Below are 26,807 nucleotides of genomic sequence, written 5' to 3'. Positions count from 1 at the left end.
AACGCAGCTACTGCGATAGAATACAGCCTCAAAATACCGCGTAAATGCATCTTTAGAGCAAAAGACCACCACGCAACATTACAGTTCTACTAGCACATTCTGAGGCGTGGTGTGGGTGCAGTACACCATTTGCACTTTCTTTGCCGTGCCTTATACTTTGGCTTACCTTATACTTTATCGCACAGATTACCTTCGCTGGTGGATAACGCTACCTTTGTAGAAAGACAACGGATAAGGTTCGCGCGACAGGGCAACTTTCCTATGTCCCGTATGACAGTACCTAACAAAGACGTTTAATGCACGATCAGTTGGTCGATAGGGGTGTATGTGCTCGACCTGACCTTTCATATTACCTTAGCCTCACTGATTTCTGATTATGGGGTCACTTAAAGGCACTGGTGTATTCTACACCCACCGATAACGTGCATAGTGTTCAGCAGCGTATGTTTATGTACGTATCCAATCCTGAGAACAGGTAGGTATGTTTAGAAGGTATTCGTGATGCCCGCTACGGTCGCAGGTTCGAATCCTGTCTCGGGCATGGATGTGTGTGATGTCCTTAGGTTAGTTAGGTTTAATTAGTTCTTAGTTCTAGGGGACTCATGACCTCAGATGTTAAGTCCCATAGTGCTCGGAGCCATTTCAACCATTTTTGAATTCGTGATGCTTTGAGGTGAACTGAAGGATGTACATGAGTACGTGGTATCACACTGGGCAACGTCTGTACTGTCAACAGACAGATGGCTACCTGTACACAAGAAGAGTAAAAGAAATTGAGCCGTGCTGTGGCTCGTGTTGGTGCTGTTTGTAGGCTTCCTTCTTCTGTTGGAGGACAGAGTGTATCGTTTAGTTGACATGGTTGCGGTTGTTTGTCTTCTTCTCATGTTGACTGGCGCCAGTTAGTTTTGCAAGCGTTGCCTGTCGGCTAGTGGCAGCAGCGGTGGTTATCGATATGTAGTAACTGTGGCCGTATCTTTGGGGCGACGATGTTGTTCTTCCAGGTAGAGTCAGAGTGCAGTTCGGTAGGGGGACTCATGAGGAGCCAGGTCCGCACAGTGTGTAAACACGCCGGGACTGCTGGCGGCGTGCATGGACTGCTGGATCGAAGGCCTGTGGTCACGACGGTGCTCGACCTCGTCGTAAACCGAATCCTGCAAGCTCAAGTTGAGTGCATTTGGATTCAAGTAGAGAAACCTCCACCATAGTGAGATCTTGGGATTTTCCAGAGACTTGGGTTTGTGTTGCTGCTTGTAGTGTTCCTGAAGCAAAGAACAGCGAGTGGAGTACTTGGGGAAGGCAGATATGATTAGCTTTCCTGGACGTCTAATTAGTATGTATTGCGTTTCAGTTTCTTACTATTTGTTAAGTTCAACCAGCGGTATTTTTCCTGCCTCGTGGCCACTAACGCCCCAGTTACCTGACTTGGGGGTTAGTGTATGTAACGGCAGTGTACGTTTCATCGCAGATGCTGTCCGGTGAGGCGTGTAGTTTTGACAGCTTGCTTGATTGTAGCTTGGATGTCGGTTCTTCTGCTCTGATGGTACTGATTCTTTTCTCGTTCTAGGCGCTATAAGCACAGTTCTCTGCAGACGGAGTCCAGACCGTGTGTTCCGGCTTTGGTGTATTTTTACATCTTTGCGTTTGGTTTATTGGACGTTGGACGTCAGGTAACCTCAGCAAGATTATTATTAGTCATTCGACAGACTGCCACTAGTCTGAGCTACCATTTTGTGAAGTGAATGCATCTCTTGGCTGCCTCATCGCTCGCGAAAGTGTTTTTTGCCAGACCCACTCAGAAGTCGATTCCTGGTGCACCATCTGTGACTGACTCTTGTGTTTTATTATATTATTTGCTGTTTTATTGTATATATCAAAACTTTTTTTATATAATTGCCATCCTTGGCGTTGTAGCACGTTTAAATGGTTGTGCTACCAATCTTACTACGATTTTGTATCTCTTGTTTTGTGATCAGTTGCCTGTATTTTTAAATTAACCTATGCTATTGCATTGCTGTTTTACAGTATGTTTGTTAATTATTTTTTTATAATTGCCGTTCTTGGTGATAAAGGCCTTCAGCCGTGACTGTGGTTACTTTCATTAAAATTCTAACTGGGATCACATTGGCTTATTCTTAAAACATTATTTACTGTGTCTGTGTTTTATGCCCATTTCGCAAATTGTAACACACTGAAAGCACTATTAATTACATAGTTGTTAATTCTTTCGTTAATAACGGGTGATATCTTTATTTACTGCTGAGTTTGGAATTACCGTTTTAAAATAAATGTGTTTAACTGTAAAACGCAACCAATAGTAACTGATTACGGCCCCGTCCACAACCGTAACCGTATCCTGCCTTCCCTTTTTACCAGGTTTCAGAAAGGACCCGCACAATTACAGACCAATGTCCTTAACATCGGCGTGTTGCAGAATCCTTGAATATATCGTCAGTTCGAATACGATAAATTTCCATGTGAGGGAAAAGCTTCACAAATCAGTACGGTTTTAGAAATCATCACTAGTGGGAATCTGTTTGCATTTTTCTCACATGCTGTCTGAGAACTGTTAATGAACTGCAACATTCAGGTTCCTTATTGCTAGATTTTGGTAAGCCATTTAATACGGTACCACACGGCCGGCTGTTAACGAAGCTACGAGTATACGAAACAGGTTCCCAGATACGTGAGTGGCTCGAAGCCTCCTTAAGTAATAGAATCCAGTATGTTGTCCTCGACGACGAGTCTTCATCAGAGACAAGGGTACCATCAGGAGTGCCCCAGGGATGTGTGATAGGACCGCTGTTGTTTTCTCCATACATAAACGATCTTGTGGACAGGGTGGGTAGCAATCTGCGATTGTTTGCTGATGATGCTGTGGTGTACAGGAGATTGTCGGCGTTGGATGAAAAAAATACAGAAAAAATGAAAGTTAATTGGACGAGTAGAAAATGAAACCATAATTTTCGAATACGGCATTAGTAGTGCTGTGCTTGACACACTCGTGTCGATTAAGTATGTAGTGAAACGTTGCAAAGAAGTATGATCCGTTGCGACTGGCGCTAGTTATCCTCCACTTGCGTCACTGATATCGACACTCGTCTGGTCTTGTATCTGTTACTGTTCCGCCTTTGGTTTTCCGGCTTGGCGTGTCGCCGGAGCGCTCTCCGGTCGGCGTTCAACGAGCCAACATGTTTTGAAGGCAGGCCCTCGTTTCTATCCGCTGTGCCTTGGCCTCGCCGTCCTCGCCGTCCGCGCCGTTTAGCCGCTCGCCGGGTGTACCGTGCTGATTAGTCGCCGGGGTTGCGTGCGAAACGGTGGCGGGTTCGTCATCTCAGGCTGGACGTCTTCTCATCGCCTAACTGGAAGCATGAAGTTACGTATGAATCACATTCTGCTGGTAACCTGTGAAGATTTGTGAAACTTAAGGTGGCATGTTGTATCTGCCGGAGACCAGTTAAGGATGGTCCTGAATAACAGAGTACTATACGGAACTTACGGTGTCTAAGGCTTCGAAGTGTTGTTTCCGCGGAGCGGAGTCTAATTATTTCGGCAAATGCAAAAGGGAATAGAGTTTTACTGCTTGTTTTAAAGGTTCCTTGCAGTATTAACTTGATGTAGTATGTTCATTAGTGTAATGTTTGCCCAGTTTTGGTTTTAGACTTTTTTAAAAATATTGTTGAGAGGTACTTAAGATAGGTGAATAAATTAATGAAATCGATGTGAATTGAAGTAGAAATTAGAAAATAAATGAAAAACTTGTTTAGTTTAGAAGAATTACACACTGGGAAACAGCGGACAAAGCAGCAGTGGCAACAGCCAGTGCTTGCAAGTCAGCATAGCACGTTCAGGAGAAGCTGTCGATTCAGCCGTCAGGGCATCGCCCAACCGACGTTAAGAAGATTCTTCGAGAAGCTTTTCAACGTGACAGAAGAGGCAATGACCGTGAAGTCGTTCACCTCCAGTAAACTGAAGTGAATAAATACGCGAGACGCAGTGGGCCCGACAGAGAAGAATAGCAGTAGTTTTCAGTCGATTTAGGTGCCGAAGTCCGTCATGCAAGAAGAGACTACATCATACACAGACCCAGCAAGTCCGCCGCTGTAATGGAACAGCAAGCAGCAGCCTTGGCGCCAGAGGACAGAAGTTAAAAGGTATTTGAAGACTGATTTTTAAGTACCCGGGTGACTCGTGAGGACGGGAAGGAAACGGCCTCACATCATCAGTCATCTTACAGCCGAAGACTGGCAAGCGGGAGTCCGCTGTTCGAGTCCGGGACACTGGCCTTCCCCCTACGCGCCGCTCCGCTGACCGACGCACAACACACGCGGCCGCTTAGAGAAGAGAAACACTGGGACGCCACATCCAAGGTATCGCCATCCGTTTCACGACTTCGCTCTCAATAATTAAACGGGCCATAGCACGAGGCGCGTCTCCGGTCAACTGGGCGAGACAGCAACACGAGATACACACCGCCAGGCGTAATCAGACGCCGCCGCTGCCGCAGCAGAAGGTTTCGCAAACGACACAGCTGCCGCTCTCCGAGCCAGAACATCCAGTAACGGAGCAGTTGTACAAAACTTTCAATAAAAGTTATCTTATGTAAAAATGCTGTTTCATTCTGTCTCATACCCGAGCCAAGGAAGAACCCACCCTGCCCACATGTTGTTAAGAAAGAAAAAGTAATTTATTTAGTATTTTCACCCTGACATAATGCTTTAGAATCAAATGCCCTTTGCAGTAATGTTCATCCTGACAATTGACTAGCATAAAAAGAGAAAACCCTGTTAAATTTAGTGACGGAAGTGTTACAATATGAAGGACAGAGCTTTTGTTAAGTCAATGAAATTTTAATTGTTCTTTTATTCGGTAAATGTCTCAGTTTGGTTTTCAGTTATGTTACAGGTAGTCACGTATTTAGTAAGCCTTGCATGATCTCGAAAAAGCTGAATCACGAGTTGAATTTGTCTGCCAGGTGAATTATTTGCTGTTGCAGAAATGGTCTGGTATGTGGGGCGGATGGGGTTTGTCGCCTTGGCGGACAGGCTGAGATCGTGTTCGGCGTGTTTTCTGTCCTGGCTTACACCCTGATCAACTTCGAAATTGCAAGGCGGTTGCTTTCTACTCTTTTATTCCGAGTACCACCGTGTATAAGCTGCGCTTCCATCCTTTAGTTAAATATCCGGCGTATCTGCCGGGACGGACGAGATCCTTTCATAAGTAACTCAAGGTGAATCATTAGTGTTGTGTAAATTTTGGACGCCTGGGTTCCCGGATTCGATTCCCGGCGGGGTCAGGGATTTTCACTGCCTCGTGATGACTGGGTGTTGTGTGCTGTCCTTAGGTTAGTTAGGTTTAAGTAGTTCTAAGTTCTAGGGGACTGATGACCATAGCTGTTAAGTCCCATAGTGCTCAGAGCCATTTGTAAATTTTGGTTACATAAGCAATGGACTTGATACGGTGCTTATGGTCATGACATATTAAAAATACTGTTTGTTGTATTAATTCATGATCTACTAACACAGTATTTCTAAGTTTGGTGAAGAAAAAGCGTCCGAAATATACTTGATCTGTGATAATCCCAAATCTATTTTTTTTAAATGGGAGCAGGCGGTTAAAGTCAGTTGTATATTTTCTTAAGAGGACAAAGGTCCAAATTAAATTGTCATATTGTTATTCTGATTCTGTAATTCTGTAATAATGAAATTTGTTCTTTAGTTGAAATTAAAATTACCTAGCTACCATAAGTTTGTCCATCAGCAGAGATCAGTAGCTTCCTATCTCCTTTGAGTAACTGGGGTTAAATCGCAATTTTGGTTTCTCTAGCACGTAACGTGAGCACTAACATAGCTCACCATAATTTTTTAATACAGCATTAGTAGTGCTCTGCTTGACACAGTCAAGTCGATTAAGTATGTAGTGAAACGTTGCTAAGCAATGTGATATGAAATGAACATAGGATTGCAGGTGGAAAGGCGAATGGTCGACTTCGGTTTATTGGGAGAATTTTATGAAAGTTAGGCCCACTCGCAAAGCAGATCACACATACGCTACCACCGCGACTCATTGCTGAGTACTGATCGAATGTTTAGGATCCGGATTAGGTCGGATGAAAGGAAGACATCGAAGCCATTCAGAGGGGACCTGCTGGATTTGTTACCTGTCGGTCCTAACGACACTCAGGTACTACGGAGATGCTTCGGAAAGACAAATGAGAATCCCTGTAGGGAAGGAGACGTTTCTTTTAGAAGAGCTCTATTGAGGAAATTCAGAGAATCGACATTTGAGGCTGACTGCAGAACTTGTCTACTGCCGCCAACGCACAATTCGAGTAAGAACCGCGAATATTACAGAGATTATAACTCATACGGAGGCATACAGACTGTCGTTTTCCCTCGCTCAATCTTCAAGTGGAATGGGAAAGGAAAGTATTAGGTGTCGTACAGTGTAACCGCCACCACATACCATATGGTGGCATGCGGAATGTATGTACGTGGCTGTAAGTGTAGGAACAGGACGGAATGGCACAAATCTCAATCGCTTTTTTTATTCCGTACATTTCTTGAATTTTCTCCCTAGTTTTGACCATTCTTATCATATTTAACATTAAGAGATACTTCTTAGGTGTACTGTATGTCGTGAATAATAACGTCTTTTTTATGCAGCGGATGAATTATTCTCTTCTGCAAAGTATCTCCATCAACAACCTCGTGCTCTCTTTGTCAGTATGCGATTGGTTCAATAGTCTACCTCTTGTCAGACTCCTAAGGCACGTGTTTTTTTTTTTTTTTTTTTTTTACTCCTTAATGCTTGGAGAAATTCGAAGAGAAATACTTAATGCAGGTTTTCGGGAATACTCGGGAACTTCCATTCAATTGTACTGTGACATGTTTTTCAGAGAATAAACTTTTTGCTTTTATGACAATCTAATCTCTCACTTCTAACAAAAAAAGTTACTGTCGTTGAAGTGCGAATTTCGTTTGTAAATAAAGACATTTGATTTATTCAGTTGTGGTGGGATTCTTCACGGTATTTCGGGCATTGATACAAATTTACTAGAACGCAAAATCTCCAAAAATGGCGATGTTTTACTGAAGTGCAAAACTTATTTAGGACTTCAATGAGGGATGCTTTTAATAGTTTCCACAAAGAAACTCTATCTCGAAATCTGGCAGAAAACCCACAAAGATTCAGAAAGTATGTAGAGTATACAGCCAATGCCTCCACTGGGTGACACCAGTGGTAATATTAACGACGACACCATCACTCAATCGGAATTATTACACTTAGTTTTCTGATATCCCTTTACCAAAGAACACGAAGTAACTATCCCAGAATTCCAATCAAGAACAGCTATCGGCATGAGTAACATTTAAGTAGATATCCTCGATGTAGCAAAGTATTACTGAACAAAGACAAGTCTTCGAGTCCATATAGTATACCACTTAGCTTCTTTTCACAGTACGCTGATACATAGCCTCATATTTAGGAATCATATGCAACAGCTCGATCGTCGAGATATCTGCACCGAAAGACTGGAAAGTTGCACAGCTCGCACCATTAGCTGGAAGTAAGAGTGATCCTGTGAATTACAACAAGTATCATTGACATCGGTTTGCAGCAGGATTTTGGAACATATACTGTGTTCGAACATTATGAATTACCTTAAATATAACGCCGTATTAACACAGACTCAGACCATATTCACGGTATGTCGTTGTTGTGAAACACCACTAGCTCTTAGCTCTCAAAAACGAATGAGTGCTATCGAAGGCGGATATCAATCTGGTTCCCTATTTCTAGATTTCCATAAGACTTCTGAGCTCATTCCTCACACAAGACCTCTATACAAAACGGGTTCCTGTGTAGTATCGCTTCATTTGTGCTACTGTAATATTGATTTCCTGTCAGAAAGGTCACTGTACGTCGTAATCGACGGAAAATCAACGAGGGAAACTGAAGTATTACCCGGCGTTCCCATGGAATTGTTACAGGCCCTCTATTGTACGTAGCCTATATGAACGATATAGGAGACAATCTGAGCAGCCCTCTCAGGTTCTTTACAAATGATGCACTCATTTTTCGTATTGTAAAGTCATCAGAAGATCAAAACCAACTGCAAAATGATTTAGAGAAAATATATGATGCGAAGAGTGTTAGTTGTCTCTGAATAAGGAGAAGTGTGAAGTCACCGACAGGGCTACGAAATAAAATCCGTTAAGTTTCGGCTACACCATAATTCACACAATTTTAAAGGATATAAACTCAGCTAAATATCTAGGAATTACAATCACGAACTCTTAAATTCGAATGATCACGTAGATAATATTATGAGGGAAGCAAACTAAAGACTGTGTTTTATTGGCAGAACATTTACAAAATGCAACGGGTCTACTGAAGTGACAGAGTACACTACGCTTGTCCCTCTTCTACCAGAGTACTGCCGTGCGGTATGAGATCCTTAGCAGATACACTTGAGAGAGAACATCGAAACAGACAGACAGTTCGTTTTGTGTTTTCGCGAAATAGGGAAGACAGCGTCACGGATATAATAAGTGAGATGGGGTGGCAATCATTAAAACAAAGGAGTTTCTCGTTGCGGCGACATCTTTTCACGAAATTTCAATCACAATCTTTCTCTTCTGAATGAGAAAACATTTCACTGTCTCCAACCTACATTGGTAGAAATTATCATAATAAAATAATATAACAAAGGTCGTACACAATGATTTAAATATTCATTTTTCCCCAATCGCTGTGTAGCGTCTCCTGGCAAATACATATTATATGTGATAAAAAAAATTGAAAAAAGTAATTGATCTGGATGATTGCAATTTTATTTCTGCCTGGACCATGATTGTGGGAACTTTATGTAATAAAGAGAAACCATTATGTGTCATGTTTTATACTTTTATAGAATTATGTATCGATTTTTTAAAGATAATATATGTGTCGGCAAGTACTGGAACCACCACAGAAGATACTTATTAACTATCAAACAAAGATGTAAATGCATTAAACCGAGTATAAATAGTAGTGACAGGGCATTGATTTCTCCGTCGTCTTTTTGGAGTTACGGGAACAGAAAGAGCCCGTGGCGCTATATTGTATGCTTGTGTAGCATTATTTTGTAAAGTTTGAGAGAAGGACGCCATTAGGCATTGATTTGTAAAGGTGTGTAAGAATTTAATCTGTCTAAATGTTTTGAATAGAGTTACTTAGTGAAAACTTGCATTATGATTTGTAATAAGCTTGCCTGGTATTTTATCCCATCCTTTTAAGACATTTTCAGCTATTTAAATATTATTCGTGGTGCAGAGCTGCGTTACGAATGAACAAGCCGCAGCAGCGGCGCATTCAAACTGCATTAAATGAAACCAGTCATACCGCAAACAAGCGGACAAGTAATAGTGAACTAAACTTATTTCTTTCAGTTTTCAGGATTGCAAGGCAGAACAGCAGATTTTATGATGTGTTTTACAGGTGGACGCGGGCTGCGGATGATGTTATATTATTAACAGTCAATGAACCATGGACCTTGCCGTTGGTGGGGAGGCTTGCGTGCCTCAGCGATACAGATGGCCGTGCCGTAGGTGCAAACACAACGGAAGCGTGTCTGTTGAGAGGCCTGACAAACGCGTGGTTCCTGAAGAAGGGCAGTAGCCTTTTCAGTAGCAGGGCCAACAGTTTGGATGATTGACTGACCTGGCCTTGTAACACTAACCAAAACGGCCTTGCTGTGCTGGTGCTGCGAACGGCTGAAAGCAAGGGGAAACTACAGCCGTAATTTTTCCCGAGGGCATGCATCATTACTGTATGGTTAATGATGATGGCGTCCTCTTGGGTAAAATATTCCGGAGGCAAAATAGTCCATCATTCGGATGTCCAGGCGGGGACTACTCAGGAGGACGTCGTTATCAGGAGAAAGAAGACTGGCGTTCTACGGATCGGAGCATGGAATGTCAGATCCCTTAATCGGGCAGGCAGGTTAGAAAATTTAAAAAGGGAAATGGATAGGTTAAAGTTAGATATAATGGGAATTAGTGAAGTTCGGTGGCAGGTAGAACAAGTCTTATGGTCAGGTGAATACAGGGTATAAATACAAAATCAAATAGGGGATAATGCAGGAATAGGTTTAATAATGAATAAAAAATAGGAGTGCGGGTAAGCTACTACAAACAGCATGGTGAACGCATTATTGTGGCCAAGATAGACACGAAGCCCATGCCTACTACAGTAGTACAAGTTTATATGCCAACTAGCTCTGCAGATGATGAAGAAATTGATGAAATGTATGATGAGATGAAAGAAATTATTCAGGTAGTGAAGGGAGACGAAAATTTAATTGTCATAGATGACTGCAGTTCGAGAGTAGGAAAAGGGAAAGAAGGAAACACAGTAGGTGAATATGGATTGGGGGTAAGAAATGAAAGAGGAAGCCGTCTGGTAGAATTTTGCACAGAGCATAAATTAATCATACCTAAAACTTGGTTCAAGAATCATGAAAGTAGGTTGTATACGGGGAAGAACCCTGGAGATACTAAAAGGTATCATATAGATTATATAATGGTAAGACAGATATTTAGGAACCAGGTTTTATATTGTAAGACATTGGCAGCGGCAGATGTGGACTCTGACCACAATCTATTGGTTATGAACTGTAAATTAAAACAGAGAAACTGCAAAAAGATGGGAATTTAAGGAGATGGGACCTTGATAAACTGGCTAAACCAGAAGTTGTAGAGAGTTTCAGGAAGAGCATAAGGGAACATTTGACAGGAATGGGGGAAAGAAATACAGTGGAAGACGAATTGGTAGCTCTGAGAAATGCAGTAGTGAAGGCAGCAGATGATCAAGTAGGTAAAAAGACGAGGGCTGGCAGAAGTCTTTGGGTAACAGAAGAAATATTGAATTTAGTTGATGAAAGGAGAAAATATAAAAATCCAGTAAATGAAGCAGGCAAAAAGGAATACAAACGTCTAAAAAATCAGATCGACAGGAAGTGCAAAACTGCTAATCAGGGATGGCTAGAGGACAAATGTAAGGACGTAGAGGCTTATATCACTAGGGGTAAGATAGATACTGTCTACAGGAAAATTAAGGAGACCTTCGGAGAAAAGAGAACCACTTGTATGAATATCAAGAGCTCAGATGGAAACCCAGTTCTATGCAAAGAAGGAAAAGCAGAAAGGTGGAAGGAGTATTTAGAGGGTCTATACAAGGGCGGTGTACTCGAGGATAATATTATGGAAATGAAAGACGATGTAGATGAAGATGATACTGAGTTAAGAGTTTGACAGAGCACTGAAAGACCTGAGTCGAAACAAGGCCCCGGGAGTAGACAACATTCCATTAAAACTACTGACGGTCTTGGGAGAGCCAGTCACGACAAAACTCTACCACCTGGTGAGCAAGATGTAGAAGACAGGCGAAATACCGTCAGACTTCAAGAAGAATATAATAATTCCAATTCCAAAGAAAACAGATGTTGACAGGTGTGAAAATTACCGAACTATCAGTTTAATAAGTCACAGCTGCAAAATACTAATGCGAATTCTTTACAGACGAATGGAAAAACTGGTAGAAGTCGACCTCTGGGAAGATCAGTTTGCATTCCGTAGAAATGTTGGAACAGGTGAGGCAATACTGACCCTACGACTTGTCTTAGAAGAAAGATTACGGAAAGGCAAACCTACATTTCTAGCATTTTTAGACTTAGAGAAAGCTTTTGACAATGTTGACTGGAATACTCTCTTACAAATTCTGTGGGTGGCAGGGATAAAATACAGGGAGCGAAAGGCTCTTTACAATTTGTACAGAAACCAGATGGCAGTTATTAGAGTCGAGGGACATGAAAGGGAAGCAGTTGTTGGGAAGGGAGTAAGACAGGGTTGTAGCCTCTCCCAGATATTTTTCAATCTGTATACTGAGCAAGCACTGAAGGAAACAATAGAAAAATTCGGAGTAGGTATTAAAATCCATGGAGAAGAAATTAAAATTTTGAGGTTCGCCGATGACATTGTAATGCTGTCAGAGACAGCAGAGGACTTGGAAGAGCCGTTGAACGGAATGGATAGTGTCTTGAAAGGAGGATATAAGATGAACATCAACAAAAGCAAAACGAGGATAATGGAATGTAGTCGAATTAAGTCGGGTGATGCTGAGGGAATTAGATTAGGAATTGAGACACTTAAAGTAGTAAAGGACTTTTGATATTTGGGGAGCAAAATCACTGATGATGCTCGAAGTGGAGAGGATATAAAATGTAGACTGGCAATGGTAAGGAAAGCGTTTCGGAAGAAGAGGAATTTGTTAACATCGAGTATAGATTTAAGCGCAAGGAAGTCGTTTCTGAAAGTATTTGTATGGAGTATAGCCATGTACGAAAGTGAAACATGGACGATAAATAGTTTGGACAAGAAGAGAATAGAAGCTTTTGAAATGTGGTGCTACAGAAGAATGCTGAAGATTAGATGGATAGATCACTTTACTAATGAGGAGGTATTGAATAGAATAGGGGAGAAGAGGAGTTCGTGGCACAACTTGACAAGAAGAAGGGATCGGTTGGTAGGAGATGTTCCGAGGCATCAAGGGATCACAAATTTAGCATTGGAGGGCAGCGTGGAGGGTAAAAATCGTAGAGGGAGACAAAGAGATGAATACACTAAACAGATTCAGAAGGATGTAGGTTGCAGCAAGTACTGGGAGATGTAGAAGCTTGCACAGGATAGAGTAGCATGGAAAGCTGCATCAAACCAGTCTCAGGACTGAGGACAACAACAACAACAACAAGATAATTTACCTTCATGAAATAAAAGACGTGTTGCTGTGCGTAGTTCTGGTCTGGCAATCCTTATAGTAAAAACATTTTTTTCTCTGATAATATTTTCATGCTACAAAAGTCCACTGCAAAATTTTAATTTTGAACAAACATTGAGTACTGAAACATCAGTATTGTTGTTGTTGTTGTGGTCTTCAGTCCTGAGACTGGTTTGATGCAGCTCTCCATGCTACTTTATCCTGTGCAAGCTTCTTTATCCCCCAGTACTTATTGCAACCTACATCCTTCTGAATCTGCTTAGTGTATTCATCTCTTGGTCTCCCTCCACGTTGCCCTCCAGTGATAAATTTGTGATCCCTTGATGCCTCAGTACATGTCCTACCAACCGGTCCCTTCTTCTTGTCAAGTTGTGCCACGAACTCCTCCCCTATTCTATCCAATACCTCCTCATTAGTTATGTGATCTACCCATCTAAGCTTCAGCATTCTTCTGTAGCACCACATTTCGAAAGCCTCTATTCTCCTCCTGTCCAATCTGTTTATCGTCCACGTTTCACTTCCATACCTGGCCACATTCCATACAAATACTTTCAGAAACGACTTCCTGACACAAATTTCTCTTCTTCCGAAACGTTTTCTTTACCATTGCCAGCCTGTATTTTATATCCTCTCTACTTCGACCATCATCAGTTATTCTCTAAATAGCAAAACTCCTTTACTACTTTAAGTGTCTCATTTCCTAATCTAATTCCCTCAGCATCACCCGACTTAATTCGACTACATTCCATTATCCTTGTTTTGCTTTTGTTGATGTTCATCTCATACCCTCCTTTCAAGACACTGTCCATTCCGTTCGACTGCTCTTCCAAGTCCTTTGCTGTCTCTGACAGAATTACAATGTCATCGACGAACCTCAAAGTTTTAATTTCTTCTCCATGGATTTTGACACCTACTCCGAATTGTTCTTTTGTTTCGTTTACTGCTTGCTCAATATACAGATTGAATAACATCGGGGAGAGGCTACAACCCTTTCTTACTCCCTTCCCAACCACCCTTTCATGTCCCTCGACTCTTATAACTGCCATCTGGTTTCTATACAAATTGTAAATAGCCTTTCGCTCCCTGTATTTTACCCCTGCCACCTTCAGAATTTGGAAGAGAGTATTCCACTCAACATTGTCAAACGCTTTCTCTAAGTCTACAAATGCTAGAAACGTAGGTTTGCCTTTCCGTAGTCTTTCTTCTAAGATAAGTTGTAGAGTCAGTATTGCCTCACGTGTTCCAATACTTCTATGGAATCCAAACTGATCTTCCCCGAGGTCGGCTTCTACGTACTGATAACGAAATAATTTTTAAAAACCTTTTCAATAACTATAAAGTATGAAAGGTATGTTGAACTTTATAGCGAGTTACAGTAACGGAACAACGTTCATTTTATAGAAAGCCAGATCCAGAATAAAAAGAACATAATATATTTTGGTTTGTTGAATATTAATGATCCGAAGAAAGTCACAGCACAGCATCCCTGAAAAGTATTTCACAGCTATTTTCGTATCAACATATGTTATGTCATACATTTATCAATATATTAGTATTTACGCGAGCAATATAAAAGAGAGCGAAAGCTGTTAGAGAATGGAATGGTAGGGAATAAGTATGAATATGAAGCTTCCTGGCAGATTAAAACTGTGTGCCGGACCGAGACTCGAACTCGGGACCTTTGCCTTTCGCGGGCAAGTGGTCTACCTACTGAGCTACCCAAGCATGACTCACGCCCCGTCCTCACAGCTTTAATTCCGGCAGTACCTCGTCTCCTACCTTCCAAACTTCACAGAAGCTATCCTTTCTTCCAGGAGTGCTAGTTCTGCTAGGTTCGCAGGAGAGCTTCTGTGAAGTTTGGAAGGTAGGAGACGAGGTACTGGCGGAATTAAAGCTGTGAGGACGGGGCGTGAGTCGTACTTGGGTAGCTCAGTCGGTAGAGCACTTGCCCGACACACAGTTTTAATCTGCCAGGAAGTTTCATATCAGCGTACACTCCGTTGTAGAGTGAAAATTTCATTCTAAGTATGAAAGTGGTTCAGAGAATCCTCTGCACTTCAGTACGAATTGCAAAGTAACCATGTAGATCATCTGAATAGAGCTGACTGAGCCTATTCCACCATAGAATAGAGGTAGGTGAAAGAAGCACAGCGGAGCTTTCCTTCGAAGCTGGTCAGCTCGTCACGTTCGGCCCGTGGGGCTCTTAAGTAGTATTCCGCCCACGTGCTGAGACACGGCCGGCAAGTTTTCGGGAGCCGAAGCGGACTGATGGCCGGCGAGCCTGTTCTCAAAAGCTGTCGCCCATGATTGCCGCGACGGCCTTCGGCCGAGGCAGCCTCCAGCCAAGACGACCCTGTACCCATTTAAGTGTCGTTTATCCTCAGAGGACGCGCTCCGAAGTGAAAGTCCCAACTGGGCTCGACGAATGGTCGCCTACGGCAGGGAAAGGCTTGTGACCAGCCTGATGGCACCTACACGTTCGCCTCCACCGTGAATGACACCGGCATTTTTTCTGTTGCTTAGTACCTCTTACACAAACAGGACGTTCCTTAAAGGAACGTAACAGGAGCCAAGGACGCCCGTAATTGCGTATGGGTATTCACATGCAGTTAGAGACGATCAAAAAGCTGTAGCCGCTGAAGAAGAGCAAATGAGAATGGGGAACTAGGGATCTGACTTTCAAAATACATTAAAGTACTTAAACAATCATAAGACCCCATTTGTCTCAACCAAAGATGATAAAACTCTGGTACCTTTTTCTGAGTCATCCGTCTTCTGACTGGTTTGATGTTGCACACCACGAACTCCTTTCCTGTGCCAACCTCGTGATCTCAGAGGAGGACTTGCAATCCACATCCTCATTTATTTGCTGGATTTATTCCAATCTCTACCTTCCTCTACCGTTTTTACTTTCTACAGCTACCTATGGTCCCTGACGTCATAACAGATGTCCTATCGTACAGTTTCTTCTTCTTGTCGGTATTTTCCAAGTATTACTTTTCTCATCCATACTGCGCAGAGCCTTCTCCTTCTTTACGTTTATTTAATTTTCTACATCTCTCTGTAACACCAAATTTCAAATACTTCAATTTTGTCCCAGTTTTCCCACTACCATACAATGCCGTGTTCTAAACGTACATTCTGTGTGTTGTGTCTAGACAAGACAGCCTAGACACAATGAGAGGAAGCCGAAAGGCACGCGCTACGCTCACGCAGATGGGCGTGAGGTCTGAATCAGGATACATAATGAATGCTATAAAGAAAAGTACGTAGCTTCTGGAATACTTAACTTTAATCCACACAGTGGCGACACGCGGGTCCGACATGTACTAATGGACCGCGGCCGATTTAAAACTACCACCTAGCAAGTGTGGTGTCTGGCGGTGACACCACATTCCTCCCCCGCAAATCGGCGAACGGTCGTGTTATAAGGCTTCCGCCCGCCGTGGGGAGGACCCCATGTTGATGTATGTGATCGCAGACCGAGCGCCACCACAAGGCAGGTCTCGAGATACGGACTAGCACTCGACCCCACTTGTACGGACGACGTAGCTAGCGACTATACTGACGAAGCCTCGCTCCTTTGCCGAGCCGATAGTTAGAATAGCCTTCAGCTAAGTCAATGGCTACGACCTCGCAAGGCGCCATTAGTAACATTGCATGTATCTAAAGAGTCTCACTTGTATCGCCACAATCTCCAGATGTACCAAAAGGATGGATTAAAGTTAAGTATTCCAGAAGCTACGTACTTTTCTTTATAGCATTCATTACGTATCCTGTTTCAGACCTCACGCCCATCCAACTTTAGCTTAGCGCGTGCCTTTCGGCTTCCTCTCATTGTGTCTAGGCTGTCCTTTTGGTACATCTGGAGATTGTGAGACTCTTTAGATACATGCAATGTTACTAATGGCGCCTTGCGAGGTCGTAGCCATTGACTTAGCTGAAGGCTATTCTAACTATCGGCTCGGCAAAGGAGCGAGGCTTCGTCAGTATAGTCGCTAGCTACGTCGTCCGTACAGCTGGGGTCGAGTGCTAGTCCGTATCTCGAGACCTGCCTTGTGGTGGCGCTCGGTCTGCGATCACACAGTGGCGACACGCGGGTCCGACATGTACTAATGGACCGCGGCCGATTTAAAACTAGCACCTAGCAAGTGTGGTGTCTGGCGGTGACACCACATTCCTCCCCCGCAAATCGGCGAACGGTCGTGTTATAAGGCTTCCGCCCGCCGTGGGGAGGACCCCATGTTGATGTATGCAATGAGGTGGGGAGCCTAACAACAGGCGAGGCTGTGCCACCCGCACCCGGCCATTCGGTCCGAGGGGATCTAGGAAACGCCTGAAAACCTAGTCCAGGGTGCACGTCAACATGCGGTGTATGCGCCCGGAAAGAGACAGGAGGGGCCGAAGGGTCGATCCCGGTCACATCGGGGTACCCGACGCGCGAAGACGCCATGTGGTCCGGAGTGGGCAAAAGTTCCATGGCGGAGGACGGCTGGTCACGGGAAGCGATCGGCGGCGCGGGACCCAGGGAGGCGCCAGGCGGTTGCAGCGATGCGTCTACTGCGGGCGTCGCTGGCGGGAGAACAGGCGGCGGCGGCGGCGGCGGCGGCGGCGGCGCGTCGCCATGGGGCAAAATGGAAGGCAGCGTCGGTAACACCTGGGGATGAGGCGAGCCAGTAGATGGGTCCCCAGGGCGCTGACCGGACGGCACCGTCGCTGAAAGCAGACGGGGGGCGGCAGAACCCAGGCGACGACAGAGGCGCAGCTGATTGAGATGCCGACGCACCTCACCAGAGGCCCCCAAAACCAAATACATCGCGCGGCCGAGGCAGCGAAGAATGCGCCCTGCGAGCCAACGCCGTGAACCTCGATAGTCGCGATAGAATACAACGTCGCCTGGAGCAAAAGCAGAAGTCTGCCGCTGCACAGGAACCTGATGCAGCGGATGCAGCAAAGACATCAAGGTTCGATGAGGACGACCGTGGAGCAACTCAGCCGGCGAGCGACCATCTCGGGGCTGAGAGCGATACGATGACAAAAAGAGCAACAACGCGTCCTCCTGAGAATGCGACTCTCTTAACTTCAACATCTGTGACTTGAAAGTCCGGACCAATCGTTCAGCAGCACCGTTTGACTGAGGCAAAAACGGCGCGGATGTCAGATGTTGAATACCATTGGCCTGGCAGAATGACTGAAATTCTGCGGACATGAATTGTGGGCCATTGTCGGAAACAATAGTCTGCACACGGTCAATCACACCTTGTGATTCTAAATCGTGTAATGTTCATGGGATCGCATCACGCAATGCGTGGGGAACATTGCGCGCTCTGAAAAATTTCGGTTGCGCGTGTACTTTCAGTTCCAAATGTGCTTCATAGTTTTTAGCGCAACCAAGGCCCGGCGCAAAAATGTCTGCAAATTCTTCACAAAGCCGAGAAACACTGGCGGAAGGCACAGTATGATTAACTGATAGGACCTGATTTACTATAGACATGTTAAACAATTGAAATAAATCTAAACCAAACAAGTTCACTGCAGAACCAAGAACGTAAAATGACGCAAGTTTTGTTTGTCCCTTGTACGTTGCAAGAAGAGTGCACTGTCCTAACACAGGGATATTCTGACCTGAATAACTATGTAACTTAACATTTGCGGCACGCAACGGAGGTTTGCCCAGTTGTTTGTATGTGTCGTGATTGAGCAATGAAACAGCAGCTCCGGTATCGAGCTGGAAGGCTATCACGTGGCCATGAATGTCCAAATCTACAAAAAGTTTATTGTCCTGCTGACGACAAGAGCGACTGTCTCGTGCAATTTGAACTGACGCTGGTACAGAAGCACTTGCGACTTGACGCGATTTCCGGCGACGTCGACGCACAGTATTTGTGGGACGAACACAGTCACTGTTAGAGACAGCGGCACTGGACGAAGTGGAATTAACTACATGAATGTCCATGTCGAAGGTTCACGAGCCTTAGTATTCTTGGTTCGATGCCGGCGTGAAGCAAAGGGCCTGGAATGGTTGTGATTGTCTGATCTGAGCTTTTTCTGGCAAACACTTTGAACATGTCCTTTCTTATTACAGAAAAAGCAAATAGCTTGGCGTGACGGGCAATTTTCACGCGAATGGCTAGTAGCACACCGCGGGCATGATTTCACTGCATTTGTATGCTAGCGCGGCACACCTGGTTTAGAGCGTGGCGGCAGCTGCATGGACGTGCGCGAGGGCAGTTTACCGGTCCGCGCAGCGCGCCCGGCGGGCCGGTTAATGTTACACACGGCTGGCGAAGTTGCAAATGATTCCTGAGCAAAGTCAAGCGTGTCTTGTCTATCCAATATGTCTAGCACTTGTTGAAGGGAGGGATTGACGAGTTTCAAAATCTGTTCCCGTATGCGAACATCAGAAACGGTCTGTGCTATTGCATCACATACCATAGTATCTGAATAAGGGAGTCCACATTCACACTCAAAAGCACAATCCCTTGTAAGGCCTTGCAATGTTGCAACCTACTCCCTATTAGTCTGACCGGCTGTACGTTTCGAACGAAAGAAAGTATACCTCTTTGCAACTACATTAACTGTTTCTTTGAAATAGGCGTCCAATGCCGACAAAATTTCTTCGTAGGACAGAGTTGCTACGTCGCGTCGGGGAAATAATTTCACTATGACACGGTACGTTTGCACCCCTACACACGACAATAAATGAGGCTGCCGCTCGTTACCTTGAATTCTGTAGGCGGCGAGATGAAATCCAAACTGGCGTGACCACTCCGTCCATGTTTCTACGTCTGCTTGAAAATTACGGAATGGTGGTGCAACTACATGTTGTGGATGTGGTAGCGGTGAAGCGGCGGCGGCCGCATCGTTTTGCAGGGCACGGTGACCCTGGACAAGCTGTCCAAGGGCATCCAATAACGCCTGCGTCTGCTGATTCTGCAAGCGATATAATTTAAAACTATCACCTAGCAAGTGTGGTGTCTGGCGGTGACACCACACTGTGAAGTCTCTTCTTCAAATTAAAAGCTATGGCATTTTAACCAGCGCTTCCCTGCTTTTTACTATACTCCTTAGGTAGTAGAATTCTTAACTTCGTTTAGTTCGTGATCCCCAATTCCGGTGTTAAGTGTGTCGCTCTTCTCATTTCTGCTACTTCATATTACTGACGTCATTTTCAATTTATTCTCAATTCATATTCTGTACTCATTAAATTGTTCATTCTATTCAGCATATCGTGTAATTATTTTTCATTTCCACTCATGATAGCAATGTCATCAGCCAATTATATAACTGATAACCTTTCACGTTGAATTTTAGTTCCTCTCCTGAAGTTTTCTTTTATTTCCATCATTGCTTGTTCGATGTACACACTGAACAGTAGGGGGGGAAGATTGTATCCCTGTCTTAGATTCTTTTGAACCCGAGCACTTCTTTCTTGGGTGTACACTCTCATTATTCCCTCTTGGCTCTTGTACATATTGTATATTACGCGTCTCTCTCTACAACTTACTCCTATTTTTCACAGAATTTCGAACATCTTTCACCATTTTACACTGTCGAATCCTATGAAAGTATCTTGATTTTTCTTTCATCTTGCTTCCATTATCAACTGCAGCGTTAGAACTGCCTCTCTCGTGGCTTCACCTTTTCTAAAGCCAAACTGATCGTCATCTAGCACATCATCAATTTTCTTCTTCATTCTTCCGAATGTTATTCTTGTCAACAACTTGGATGCAAAGGCTGATAAGCTGATTGTGCGATAATTCTCGCACTTGTCACCTCTTATAGCCTTCGGAATTTTGTGCACGAACTTTTTCCGAAAGTAAGATGGTAGGTCGCCACACACATATATTCTACACACCAACATAAATAGTCGTTTTGTTGCCATTTCTCCTCGTGATTTTAGAAATTCTGATGGAATGTTATATATCCCTTCTGCCTTCTTTGACCTTAAGTCCTCCAAAGCTTACTCAAATTCTGATTCTAATACTGGACCCACAGCAAATCTTCCCTCTCATAGGGGCCTTCATTGTACTATTTCAACCTCTTTAAAAGTGCAATACCAGCCCTTCTTTCAATTTCACCGAAAGTTAATTTGACTTTCTTCTATGCTGTCAGTCCTTCCGACAATCATTTCTTTTTCGATTTCATCAGCTTTTTCACGCAGCCGTTTCGTCTTAGCTTCCCTGCAATTTCTATTTATTTATTTCCTCAGGGACTTGTATGTCTGTATTCCTGAATTTCCCTGAACATTTTTGCACTTCCTTCTATCACCATCAACAGAGGTATTTGTTCTGTTACCCATACTTTCTTCGCCGTTACCTTATTTGTACCTGTGTCTCCCTTTCCAACTTTTGTCCATTTCTCTTCATTTCTATTGCATATTGAGTTATTCCTTACTACTGTATCTGTAGCCTCGGAGAACTTCAAACGGATCTTGTCATTCCTTAGTACTTCCGTATCCTAATTCTTTCGGTGTTGGTCCTTCCTGACTAATCTCTTAAACTTCAGCCTACTCTTCATCACTACTACATTGTGATCTGAGTCTATATCTGCTCCTGGGTACGCCGTACAATCCAGTTTCTGACTTAGTAATCTCTATCTGAACATGATGTTATCTTACTGAAATCTTCCGTATCACCTAGCCCTGACTGACCATAATGTTATCTAACTGAAATGTTCGGTATCACCCGACCTTTTCCAGTATACCGCCTCCTTTTGTGATTGTATGTATAGTATGTTAACCAGGGACATGGAAACGACAGAGAGGCTTCGTCCCTGCCGCAGTCAAAGTGGTCCACAACCCCACGACGACTACCGCAGTCCACTTCACCCCTCCGCCGCTCCCGCTCCACACCGAACCCAGGGTTATTGTGCGGTTCGGCCCCCGGTGGACACCCGGACGCCCCCCCCCCCCTCCCCCGGGAACAACTCACACCAGACGAGTGTAGCCCCTATGTTTGCGTGGTTGAGTAATGGTTGTGTACGCGTACGTGGAGAACTTATTTGCGCAGCAATCGCCGACATAGTGTAACTGAGACGGTATAAGGGAACCAGCCCGCATTCGCCGAGGCAGATGGAAAAGCGCCTAAAAACCGTCACCGGACCTCGACACAAATCCACCGGGCGGATTCGTGCAGGTGACCAGGCGCTCCTTCCCGCCCGGTAAGCCATGCACTAGACCGCACGGCCAACCGGGCGGGCTCCGTTTGTGATTACTGAACTGTGTATTCGCTATTACTAGCCGAAATTTATTACAGAACACAGTCTTTCTACCCTCTCAATCCCTGTCCCAAGCACATGTTCTCTTGTAAACTTTTCTTCTACTCCTTCCACTACAACTGCATTCCAGTCCCCCATGACTACTGCATTTTCAGCTCTCTGTATTTACTGTATTACCCTTTTAATATCTTTATATACTTTCTTTCTCTTTTCATTTTCAGCTTGCGACGTCGGCATGTATACCTGAACTATTGTTGAGGCTGTTGGTTTGCTGTCGAATCTGACAAAAACAAACCTGTCACTGAACTGTTCAATGTAACACACTCTTTGACCTATATTTCTATTCATAACTAATCCTACTCCCATTATACCGTTTTCCACTGTTCTTGATATTACCCTATATTGATCTGACCAGAAATCGTTATCCTCTTTCCATTTTACTTCACGGGTTCCTGTCTAGATTGAGCCTTTGCATTTCCCTTTTCAGATTTTCTAGCTCCCTTACCACGTTTAAGTTTCTTATGTTCCACACTCCGGCTCGTAGAACGTTATCCTTTCGATGGTTATTCAACATTTTTTTCCATGGTCACCTAACCCTTGGCAGTCCGTTCCGGGAGATCCGAATGGGGAACTATTCCAGAAACTTTTGCCAATGGAGAGATCATCATGACATTTTTCTAACAACAGGGCACATGTCCCATGGATACACGTTATGTATTGTTAATGCATCCTCATGCCGTTGATCATTGCTCTCTTTGACAAGGTCACTGGCAGAATGATGCTGACTCCTTATGCCGGAAGTGCTGGGCCGCCATGCTGATTATTATTCAAAATTTAAACGCTGGCGGGTTTTGTGCCCAGGACCGAAGACGTTTTGATTGTTGCACAAAGACGCTATCCTTAGATCACGTGTTCATCCTCTAGATATTTCCGAAGTTATCAAGAACAGATAAATGCGAAAACTGTCGTACTTACAGCTTCACATCTCATAGATGCAGGAGTAATATTCAGAAGGATAGAAAAGAAAATTGAGGATCTGTTGGGTAAAGATCAGTTTGGCTTTCGGAAATGTAAGGAAATTTGAGAGGTAATTTCAACGTTCCGTTTGATAGTGGAAACAAGACGCCAGATAAATCACGACACCCTCAGAGAATCTGTATTCAGAAAGTGTCCTATATTGTAAAATGATGGAAATTTCCAGAAAAGTTGGTGTAAGCTATAGGGAAACGCGAATAATACTACATCAAAAAAACAAGAAGGGATAATAGGAATGGTAGATCATGAACAAAGTGGTCGGATTAAAATGGGCATAACACAAAGACGCATTTATTCGGCCTTACTGATAAATCTGTACATCAACGATGCAATAACAGAAGTAAAAGAAAGGTTCAAGAATAGGACTAATATTTACAGTGAAAGGATATCGAAGATAAGATTCGCTGACTACTTTACTCTCCCAAGGGGATGTGAAGAAGAATCACAGGCTATACTGAATGAACAGTCTACTGAGCACAGTATACAGATTTAGAGTAAACCAAAGAAAGGCGAAAATAATGAAGAGAAGCAATAGTGACAGTAATGATAAAATTAACATGGAAATTAGGAATCAAGAAGTATATGATGTCAATGAATTCAGTTTGTTAGCAGCAAAATAATACGTGGCGGATGAAGAAAGAGGACATAAGGTGCAGCCTAGTATCAAACATCGGCCTTAATTTGGTGAAGGAATTTATGAGAATGTGTATCTGGAGAACTGCGTTATATGGAGACGAATCATCGTAAAAGAGACTCGAAGTGTTTCAGATGTCGTGCTATAGAAGGATGTTGAAAATCAGGTGAACTGATAAGAAATAAGGAGGTTCTCGGTAGAATCGGCAAGGAAAGGAACATCTGGAGAACACTAACAAGAAGAAGGAACAGGACGATAGAACATGTGTGAAGACCCAGGGAATAACATCCACGCTACCAGAGGGAGCCGTAGAGGGAAGAAAAGTATAGGGGAAGACAGAGATTGGAACACAATCAACAAATAAGTGATGATGAAGACTACAAGTGCTGCCCTGAAGTGAATAGTGTGGCACAGAAGACATATTATTGGCGGCCCGCTTCCAACCAGTCAGAAGACTGACCACTCAAAAAGAAATATAACCTGAATATTCATTCACACCGGACTGTGAACAGTACTTACTGTGCCTTATTTGGTGCTACCTCTGACTGCAAACTCCTGTCAATATCCCAACATATTTTAACTACTGAAAAGGATATATACGATAATGGAGTTTCAATCGCTGATTTTTGTTTCCAGCAAGAATCCAGATCCTCCCTCTCTTTAGGAAAAATTGGTCATTTGTATAATCTGGTTAGGGACTGCATCAGCTTACCTTGTCCATATCGTAGCGTGGAGATCATCGCTGCAGGCCATTAACCGATAGACGAGGCAGTAACTGGTCTCTTCAGGAAGGCTACAAATAGTACTGTATATAGTGTGCTGAGTTCATATCCAGTGGTGAAGGTTGATCTTCAGACAGCAGTGTGGCGAGATGGGTAAGCAATGGACTACAGCGCTAGAATGTAATAGGATGGTAGCTGTGATACTGCACAGCTTTTTCTTAACCTATTTAAATGAACGGCGATCTAACGACAAACAGTGCTTAGTGAGAATTAGAAGGGTCACGAGAAGTAAGCACTGTAAGGAAAACCACACCGTACAACAGTTGGCGGCCTGGGGGGAGGGGGGGGGGGGAGGGAGTGACTTACTTGCAAATACATGACATTTGTTGTTACAGAATGAAGGTAGAAGTAAAATGAATTAAGCATGACATCAAATTGAAATTATGGAAAACAACAACAAAAAAGTACGCTAACGTTTTAAATAAGTCATTTGTCTTCCCAGGATTAAAATAGGACGAGATTTTATAGAAGCTAAGACGAAAGCTATTCCCGGTAATAAGCCAGACCCATTATATTTCTCTGTCTTTTTTAGTGAAGTGAGGGTTTGACGTTCTTCAGATCAAATAGTGTTACCCAAGGTTCCACACGCATGTTCTTGTGAGAAGGACCTAAACAAAACTAGATTGTTATTTGACTCATTTCATTTGTTTTCTGCCACTATGTGGCTGGGTACGTCAGTCCTAGCTAAATTCTCTTGCTTTGGGAGCGACCCCTTTTCTCTATCTCTAATACAGTGGCTCGAGACAAGCAATGCCATGCGATGGAACTTTGACCTTTCCTGAAGCTACAAACCTGTCAAACGTACTTCGGCAGCAGCACGGCTCAATAAAGGGTCACATGTGGAAAATTACATAACAAGGTAATTCGTTGCCTCTAGAATTTTCAGTACGTTTCTGCGTAACAACGTTTCTTGTCATCTGATTTCCATATCCACATTATTTCTTCAGGCGCAGCCGGCCGTTGTGGCCGAGCGGTTCTAGGCTCTACAGTCTGGAACTGCGCGACCGCTACGGTCGCAGGTTCTAAACCTGCCTCTGGCATGGATGTGTGTGAAGTCCTTAGGTTAGTTAGGTTTAAGTAGTTCTAAGTTCTAGGGGACTGATGACCTCAGCAGTTAAGTCCCATAGTGCTCAGAGCCATTTGAACCATTTTTTTCTTCAGGCGCACACGTTCTCAGTTATCCTTTGAAAAATGCATGCATACCTGAGGGCATTACTTACTTACAGTACACTCTGTGCGGATACATATACAGGACAGTGTACGTTGGAACACCTAAATTCGTTCATCATATTCGATGTTTCAGAAATCACACATACAAAGACTACTAAACATATTCATGTAAACAAATACACTTGAAAATGAGAATAAATTCTTCAGATGTGTTGTGCTAATCATCAAAAAATAGATATCTGCTGCAGATTTCATCAATTAAATCTCTTGGAAAACTTTTTATACTTTTGCCTCCAGTCGGCCCCGTAGTGGAAATTTAATGTACATACATCAAAAAAAGTTTTGCATCACCCCGATTCTCAGAACCCCTGAAGATAGACGTTGACTGTAGATATTGTATCATAGACACAGTTCTTTTGACTGTTCATAGATGTCAGTAAATCCACCCAAAGATGTAAACAACCATGCATGAGCAACGCCTATTAGACGGAGAGGGTCCGACAACCGATCAGTTCCAGTCATTTCACCAGGAAGGAGCTACATGGCTCGTGTTGTCTGTAGTTCAACCATGCCTAGACGGTCAATACCGCGGTTCGATCACGTCCACATTGTTACTTTCAGCAAGGAAGGGCTCTCAACAATGGAAGAGTCTCGTAGTGAAACAAAGCGATGTTGTTCGGACATTGAGGAGATGCAGAGAGACAGGAACTGATGATGCCATGCCTCGCTCAGGCCTCACAAGGACTACTACTGCAGTGGATGACCGCTGCGTACGGATTATGGCTCGGAGGAACGCTTACAGCAACGCCACCATGTTGATAATGGATTTTGTGCAGCCACAGGAGGTCGTGTTACGACTCAAGCTGTGCGCAATAGCCTTCAGGATGCGCAACTTCACTCCCGACGTCCATGGGAAAGTCCATCTTTGCAATCAGACCATGTAGCGCGGTATAGGTGGGCCCAACAACATGTCGAATGGACCGTCCACGATTGGCATCACATTCTCTTCAGCGATGGGTGTCGCGTATGCCTTCAACCGGACAATCGTCGAAGCCGTGTTTGGAGGCAACCCTGTCAGGCGGAACGCCTTAGACACTCTGTCCAGCGAGTGCAGCAAGGTTGAGGTTCCCTGCTCCTTTGGGGTGGCATTA

The sequence above is a fragment of the Schistocerca piceifrons genome, chromosome 1 (assembly GCF_021461385.2).
Source record: "Schistocerca piceifrons isolate TAMUIC-IGC-003096 chromosome 1, iqSchPice1.1, whole genome shotgun sequence".
Classification (NCBI taxonomy): Eukaryota; Metazoa; Arthropoda; class Insecta; order Orthoptera; family Acrididae; genus Schistocerca; species Schistocerca piceifrons.
Note: the sequence above shows the minus strand (reverse complement) of the source record.